Here is a 9,458-nt window from a genome sequence, read left to right as displayed (position 1 = left end):
ATTTATTAATCTGATTAAGCTTATACTTATTTTCCTAAACACAGTTGTGTAAGAAAAACTTTTAGCATCATGAATGTCAATCATCAAGTGAAATGCATTAAACTTTTTAGATCTACGTAAAATCTATGTCTTCTATTTAATAGAAGATATACTGCTCATAAATCTCTTTCTTTGAGGCAATCAAAGCAATAGCTTTTGCATAATAAAAAAATTTTAAGAAAATTATTAAAACTATAAATACAACTTAAAGGATAATTATTCTTTTCTTTTAAAATATGAGTTCTATTTGGTCATAATGTACATGAGATGAGTAGAAGAGTAAGTAATAAATTTGTAATTTGCAAGTTACCTCAAAAATGATAAATTTCATTTGAATACCAAAAATAATCTGATTGAGTTTAGCAAAAATAATTAATCAACTGGAATATAATTTATCTTCAGCTTTGTGAGCCAATGTAAAAATCAAAATACTATTCAGGATTAAGTATTATCATTTTAAAATAATTTTTCTTACTCTTTGCCCTATTTGTCACCTTACCTCTTCATCTATTTCCTCTTCCAGTCAAAAGTTAAAAATATGATATTAATATAGTATTAATTCCTAGCATTTATTATAATTGTCTTTTACTAAGTCAAAGATTTTGCCAAGAAATAGAAATTAAGTGAAATTGATGTGAGCAATGATTTTTAAGAATCTAGGCTTTGAAACATTCGCTGTCTACCACTATCGCGTTCATATTCCCTGCTCCCTTTGACTATGGTCCCCGCCTATAGCTAACTTCTGTTTCCCTGTGCTGAGAGTCTGCTTCTTTTTCCTCCTTTCTTGTTCTTCTATACCCTGGTATTGACCAGTGTAGCTTTCATCCGAAGCAGAGAAGTGATTCAGGAGTCTCTGCTTAAAATGGAGGAGTAGGCAGAGATGGAGATCTATAATCAAAACGAGGGAAAAATAATAGGCTAAACCTTTATACTGAACTTCAGCTCGTTATTTTCCTTTCAATCTAATCTATTCCCTCAAAAAATCATTTTAAAATGCAACTACAATCATGTCACTTTATCTAAAAGTCTTCAGTGCCTTTCCTTAGATCCTAGGATTGAGTTCAAAATCCTCAACATGGCCCATGTTATTTGGTCCATGCCTAACAAAACTCATGTTGTATAGGCTGTACAGTTTTTCAGAAATAAAGATTGAACAACTGATTACTTGAGTGAATCAAACTAATTGGAATAAAATACCAGATGCCTTAGGTATTCTGAACTATACCAAACAAAGTGCTTTGAAATGGGGATATTTGTTGGACCAAACCTCTCCTTCTTCTCAGGCAAGTTTTAACTATGCCTAATCCTGCTGGGCTTCTGGAATTAAAAGGTATTTATCACAGTAAGGGTATTATGGCTAAGCAAACCTCTTATAAATTGATTTAAAATCAATTTTAAAACAAAATATATATAAAAGAATTAATAGGTCTTTGATACCTTTTGTCATAAAATATTCCATTTTGAACTAATAATTTATTTGAATAAAAAAAGCTCTGTATATAAATATATATGTATTTATTTAGCTTATTTATTTAATATATAATATTTCTTACATGTATATGCATACATATTTATGTAATAAAAAAAGAATTGCTTCCCAGGCCATTTTCTTTGCTAGGGGGCATGGAAGTATTCAGGACATAAGAGCTAAACATAGAACTAAGCGCCAGCTTGTGGGTTTTTTTTTTTTTTCACAAGGAAGATTCACCCTGAGCTAAAATCTGTTGCCAATCCTCCTCTACATTGTATGTGGGATGCTGCCACAGCATGGTTGTTGGATGGAGTATGTCTGCACCTGGGATCTGAACCTGCGAACCTGGGCCACCAAAGTGGAGTGCATGGTACTTTAACCACTAGGTCACAGGGCAGGCCCCTAAGTGACATCTTAATGATATTTGTTCATATCATCTATCAGTAAATATCAATGACTTAAGTCCAATGCCTTCAAAATCCATTCAAGATAAGCAGTTTTTTTTTTCCCTTCCAGATATAGCCTAAAACGTACCTTTAGCTATTCTATTGTGACTAAAATTTTTCAAATCTCTTTTCAGTGTTTGTTGATACAGACATATTTTCCAACATGTCCCCAAGTGTCTTTCATAGACTACAAGTTTTCTATGGATTTTATTAGGCATTTCATAAAAAAAAAAAAAAGGTCAAATAGGGGCCTGCCCAGTGGTGTAGCAGTTAAGTTCGCACACTCTGCTTTGGTGGCCAGGGGTTTGCCAGTTCGGATCCTGGGTGCAGAGCCAACACACCACTCATCAAGCCATGCTGTGGCAGGTGTCCCACATATAAAACAGAGTAAGATGGGCACAGATGCTAGCTCAAGACCAATCTTCCTCAGCAAAAAGAGGAGGATTGACAGTGAATGTTAGCTCAGAGGTAATCTTCCTCAAAAAAAAAAAGTTAAATATCAAATATAATTCTGGGTTAAATAAAATTAAATAGGTTTCTTTACTGCAAGACTTTGATAATTTAGTAATCTAATATGCACTGAGATTCAATAATAGTAAGATAAAGTATGCTGCAATTCCCAAAATTATGTAATCAAATACCTATTTTAAAAAAAGAAAACTACTTCATGAAATTTTGAAAGGGCTGGCAGAAGCATGTTGATAATAATTTGCGTGTAGTATTCTAATTTTTATAAGTAAAACTTAATGCAGTTTTACCCACTGACAATTTATTTAGTATCTGAACAGAATGATCATATAACATCTTTTCTCTTTACATTGAAATAACCTAAGAAATTGAAAGCATCTTTTGCTTCAACTGCTACTACTTGGAAGATCTCATCATAAACATTATTTCCTTTCTCTCACCATACAATACCAGTGACTATGTAGTCTATCCTCTTTCACATCTTATTTTCTTTTCATCACAACATATGTATTCTTGCAACTGTTTCCTCCCACTAGAATTGCTGTGTACTTCATTACCATAGTCCCGATGCCTAGGCAGGGCTTGACACAAAGCAAGTTTTCAATTAATACTTGTTAAATAAAGGAGTGGATTCATTAGGACTTTGTGGCTTGCAGAAATATAAACAAAAGAAAAACATTTTAGAGTCATATACATAAAAGCAGTCTAAATCAGGATCAAAAGCCACATGCCCTTTAAAGGATAGCATCAATTTAGTTAGTTCAAGTTTCACCAATCTTTTAGTAAAAGATATAGAGCCAATAGGTACAGCATCAAAAGATATGTGCCTTCATGGAAAAGTTATGAATCTGTAGCAACCCTAGCAGGTTGTTGTGTGGAACCTGATGTTCCTCAAGTGGGATGGATTCACTCTCCTTTGAACAGTTCACCATTTCCCCAGAGCAAGAACCCACCACGCCGATCAACATTGGAAACTATAAAGTAATTGGAGAATGTCTTGTTTGCCATTTCTCGAAGCCCTTGACTACCCAAATTTGAAACACACATTTAAAATATACAACCCCAAAGCACTTTATTTCCTAGGAAGAAGCTTGGAACTTGGATATTTCCCATATACTTAGCAGTGTCAATGATTGTGTCAAAAGATTTTTATTTATTTACTAATGGAAAAAGGGCTTTTAAAAATACAAAAAATTAATTATTAAGGTTTGTAAGAATAGCAAAATCCTCAAATAGGAGTCTTTTTAGCAAAATCCTCAAATAGGAGTCTTTTTTGTGTGTGTGAGGAAGATTTGGCCATCTTCCTCTAACTAACATCTGTGCCAATCTTCCTCCACTTTTGTATGCGGGATGCCACCACAGCATGGCTTGATGAGTGATGAGTTTGTCCATGCCTGGGATCAGAACCTGCGAACTCCAGGCTGCCGAAGTGGAATGCACGAACTTAACCACTACACAACGGGGCTGGCCCCCGTGGAGTCTTTCATTCTGCAATGCTTTTATAAAAAGCATTTTGAATGCTATGCAAAAACAATAAAACAATGTTAAAATAGAGTTGCAAAATAATATTTTAAGCTATAGTTTCAAATACAGAAAATTTTAGAGGGCAAAATGTTGAATTATGTTATTTCTTTTTCAATATTGTCATTTGCCCATTAAATAAAATTGATTTTAAAAAAATCATATTAGTTCTTAAATTACTTTTTATTATTTTTGTGCTTCTAATCACTCACTTGAAATTGGATTTGGTCAATATTTGAAAAAGTATAACAATGGCAAGGAATGTTATATTTTCTACTCATTCTCCATCCTGACTTGTATTCAACTTAAATTACATTAAAACAAATTGTATATACATTTTATTCATAGCAAATAATTGTGTTCTTTTATTTGGGGGAACTAAAGCACACTCAACCAAATCGTTTCTTTGTTTGCAGACTGATAAAGTGTAACGTGTTATCATTTGCATGTCATTTATTTTGTTGCTCAAACTGGAACAATTTTGAGAGGGTAAGGGGGCCCTAAAAATTCGATCACATAATTTAAAATATTTATATATTGACTTACAAAATTGTTTATTTGTGATGGATCTATATGTTATAATTATAATATTATAATCATAAGACCTTATAACTCAGCAATTCCACTTCTACTTATATACTTAACAAAAATGCATACATTTATTTGCAAAACATACACTAAAATATTCATAACAGCACTATTTTCAATAGCCCAAACTGGAAGCTGCAAAGATGTCCATAAAAATTATAATGTGTGAATAAATTTCAGTCTATTCACACAAGGAAGTCTACAGAGCACTGAGAATGAATTAATCACAATTATACATATGAGTGACTCTCCAAATTTAATATTGAGATGAGAAACAAGATAAAGAAGACTATATGCTGTCTGAGTCCATTTATATAAAGTTTGAAAACTGGAAAAATAAAGCTATAGGTAAATAGTGAGTTGGGGTTGCATAAGAAGGACTTATGTGGTTCTGGTAACGTTCTGTATTTTGATCTGTTCCCTGGTTATATTAGTGAGTTCAGTTAGTGAAACTCTATGGAGCTGTAAACACATTATTTGTGCACTTGTACACATCTACTTCAATTAATACTTTTTAAAAGTCACTGATAAATTCCATAAGCAAAATAATTATTCATGGTAAATATCCATAAACTTTAGTGAGTTTCATAAATGTATCTTATTCTAATGTCACGTCTTCTATTTTTCTAAAGAATAACCATTCTCATTATTTTTGTTTTTATAAAGTTGTCTGCAATTATCTTCAAAATTGCAATTGTGGTTAATAAATTTGAAATGGTCGACATATTTAATTGAACTTCTTCTGGAGACCATAATCTTATTTGAGAAAATAATCTCTCTACAGGCATGGAAGCAAAGGAAACTCAGAGGAGATTCTAGTAAATGGAGAATATTCTCACTTCTATTTGTTTATATTAAAATGGATGACTATTTCAACCCACGTAGATTCAAATATATCTATCTTTTTGCCTTCACTCAGAAATTTTTCTTACTTTTACAAGCAAATTAAACAAATTAATTCCATACTTACTTTTTAAAATTTCACAAAATTTAGATGCTGCAAAATCACACGCCCTCTCAAGTTAATTCAGTTTTGGCAGAGAATATAAATTCATTCAATTAAGCAAATGAGTTCCTTCAAAAGAGTCTTAAGACAAATCAATATATAATAATAATTATGCTATTTCAAAACGACATCTCATATACCATTTGTGTTTCCATCATTTAATTTGCTCACCTCCTCCCTTTCTTTAGTAGGAAGCAAATGAATTCCTGTTTGCAAGTGTCATTTTCAGTAACTCTAAATTACTACAAACTCCAAAAGCCAAAGGCTGTAAGTGCATCATTTATTGGTTAAAGGTTTCTAACTGACTTTGGCCAAATGCAACCAATTGGAACACTAACTGATAAAATAAGCTCAATATTATTGTAAGACACTTAGATTAATTTGCAAAGTAGTTCATCAGAGGCTCAACATTTTAAAAATTCAACTGGTGATAGCAAAGAAAGAAAGCACATATTACTATGCTGAGGTATTTTTTTTTGGTAGTAATATCAGTTTCATTGCAAAATATTTTCATTGAATTGGTTAACAATATATAATAAAAATACTTGCAAATATTGACAATCTATTTTGATTGGCAGAGTATCACAGCTTGTTTCTACACAATTACAAATTTTTGTGTGCACCACAGTAAAAATCAAATCACATTACTGCTCCAAGAGTTAATTTGATAAGAAAACAGATTTTCCACAACATTGTGCTCCATCAAAATTTGTTTAAATTTTCACCACAAAACCACTAATTTTATATCCAACATTAAATTTTAAACTGAATTTACAGCAGTATTCATAATAATGTGAGATATTTTACCTTGTACAGAATGGACTTCCAAAAGCTTTACTTTGATTCCATGAAATGAAAGAAAACAGTGAATTAACTGAACTTATTTTCTCTCCAAAGCATCTGATAACACTGACAAAAAGTCATCATTGATATGAAACAATTATCCTTCACTTGTTTCCAAAGTTCTTCCCCAATGAATCAACGCATTAACAGTGATTACTTCCTTTTTTGTATATGTAAAAGAAAATATGGAATAAAAAAATGAGTGAAATTAATTCAGAAGAATACTTATTTGCTCTAAATAAAAAGTTGTGGTTCAGAGAGAGATCCATAAACACATCTTCCACAGCTACATGAGTTAATTATTCATCTTCTGGGGAAGCATCTTCTTAAAATGAAAACTTACATTTGAAGTAGATGCTGATGTCTCTTCAGCAGATTTGTGACTTTTTATTTTCATGGGCCGTTGATATCATCATAAGCCCTCATGGCAGATGTCAAATGTAAGCCAAATTTTAAAATGTTAACACATGTAAAATAAATGCATATTTTAATGCTATGTATCTACATCAAACAATAAATGGCAAAACCATTGCAGCAAGAACATTCAGAATCTCTATACTCTCCAAAACAAGGGGATTGGCCTCTATTTCCTGTTCATATTTTGTACTCCTACCCTATAATTTCCCACCGGTGTTGCTAACTGCTTCCACACAGTTTCACGTGTCTCACAGGCTGTGAAACGGGCCACGACACAACTGATGGTCACATCAGTGCCCAGCAGGGGCCCAGAAGGTCTTGTTCTTACTTATTATTCTTCATGCTGCCCCTGAAGAGAGATGCTTGTCATCTTGCGTCTGGAAAGAGCAGGGGAAAGAGACAGACTGTTGTCGGTGGTCCTCCAGCTTTACCTGCATTTTGAAGTGAAAACTCTGTTCACTGCATGTGTATTTCAGACACTTCTAGAAAATATTACAGCAGAAACGGGGCACAGTGGGGTCAACCAACTGCAAGTCAGCTTATTTTCATGCACTATTAGTAATAGTACACAATTCAAAAGAGAAAACTCTGGGACATACACTAAACCAGATGAGATTCCAGGACAACAGTCACAAACCAAGAAGAGGTGTTTTGCTGATTGTGATCATGAAAGAATTCTTAGAAGAAGTGGCATTAAATTTGAGATTTAAAAGATGAAGAAGTGTTTAATAGGCAGAAATGGGAGTGAAGGTATTTCAGGCAGAGAGAACCGCTGTAGCAAAATTTCACCACCTATTTTAATGTCAGTGAGTAAACCAATTTTCTTGCTCTGTGTAGCACTAAAACAAAAGCTCAAGATGTACTCAAATCCCTTGGAAACACTAATGCTTTTCATACCAACAAAATCTTCAGTACATTTTCTTAATACATCCCAATACATGGGACCATAGCACGGGGGGTAAACAATGATTTTATGTATGTGAACACAATGTTAAAAATTGAATCAAATAGTGATGCAAGTGTTCTGTTCAATCTCTCTAATTACTTCAGAACGAAAATCTCATTTTGTTTTCTATCTTTAAGGCCCTTTAAACATGGTAATATGTTTTTCAAGTAAGTCTTAACTGGACAAATTTTAATAATTGTTAAATAAATCAAAAATTTAAGAAAATGTATTTATTTATATTTATTCATATTATTCACAAATATATCTTCATTATTTATTTATTAAATAAATAAACATTGTTTTATCATTATTATTGTTTTACATTTTACTTGTGGAAATTGATTTTTTTATTTAAAAGTATGATATAAAGTTTTATTTTTAAATAAATCTATGTGAAAAAAGGAAAGTTGACTTAAATAAGTATTTAGTAAATAATCATTAATGCAATTTGAAAAATGGTAAAAATTTCAAAGGTCATATGTAAGTGCCTAAATTTGGGGAAATAATTTGTTCCAGATTTGGAAGCAGTTTATAAGAAAATTCTCAATTCACCAAAATAGGGACCAGGCATTTTAACATATCAAAATAAGGACCACTTAAATTTGTCTTTTATAAAGACATTACTTTTCTAGATGTTCTGTATAAAATGAAACATTCATTTAATTTCAAGGTTTATCTCTCTTTTTTTTTCTGAGGAAGATTGGCCCTGCTGTTGCCAATCTTCCTCTTTGTGTTTAAAGAAGACTGTCACTGAGCTAACATCTGTGGCACTCTTCCTCTATTTTATGTGGGATGCTGCCACAGCATAGCTTGATGAGGGGTGCTAGGTTTGTGGCCTGGATCCAAACCCATGAACCCCGGGTCACTGAAGTGGAGTGCACGAACTTACCAGGCCAGCCACTAGGGTTTATCTCTTTATTTTTTCAACATATAGTCAATCTGGAAAATTTTAGAGTGGTTCATATAATTTTTCTTGAATATTTCCTATGAATTCTACAATTGTGATATGATCATGTCTGTTATCTGACCTTTCCTTTCCAAAAGAACATATTCAACACACTTTCCTCTTTGGATCTACATTCAAAATATTCCACAAAAATTGGAGGGGAAATGTTATATAAAACAATTTTAGAGAATATTCATTAAGTTAACAACAATACATGGTTATCAGAGCACTTTAACTATGGTGTTTTTTTATTACTACCTCATAATTAATCTGGTTCCTTTGGGTTGGAAAAATATTTCCACTGTTTTTTTAAAAACTGACATAAAAGTATAGTTATTATTCATTTGCTTCAGACCTTGATACATTAAAAAATAAACTTAAGCATTCTGTAGCAACAGCCCTTCATTCTATCATACAATATTAACAGCTTATATATAAAGGAACTTTCCAAATAATACCAGAAGAAAAAAGCGCTCAGTTATATTTTACGTCACATGCATCACTTCCTTGGGTAGGTCAGAGATTGTGCTAATAGTTTAACTTACCACGTTATAATTTATTTCTGAAAATTTGCCAAGACCCTGAACTCAGCCACTACTTCCATTTCTTTCCTATATCAATTCCTACAACATGTCTTATGTTTCTAAATTAGGTCGAACATTAACCTGTAATCAGACATTCAGATAAGATTTATTGAGCATTAATTATGAGTTGAAGTGATCTCAGGGCCACAAAAAGTGTTAGAGTGTTACCAACTCCAGGAGAGA

The sequence above is a fragment of the Equus quagga genome, chromosome 19 (assembly GCF_021613505.1).
Source record: "Equus quagga isolate Etosha38 chromosome 19, UCLA_HA_Equagga_1.0, whole genome shotgun sequence".
Taxonomy (NCBI): Eukaryota; Metazoa; Chordata; class Mammalia; order Perissodactyla; family Equidae; genus Equus; species Equus quagga.
The sequence above is the reverse complement of the archived record's forward strand: the minus strand, read 5'-3'. Positions refer to the sequence as shown.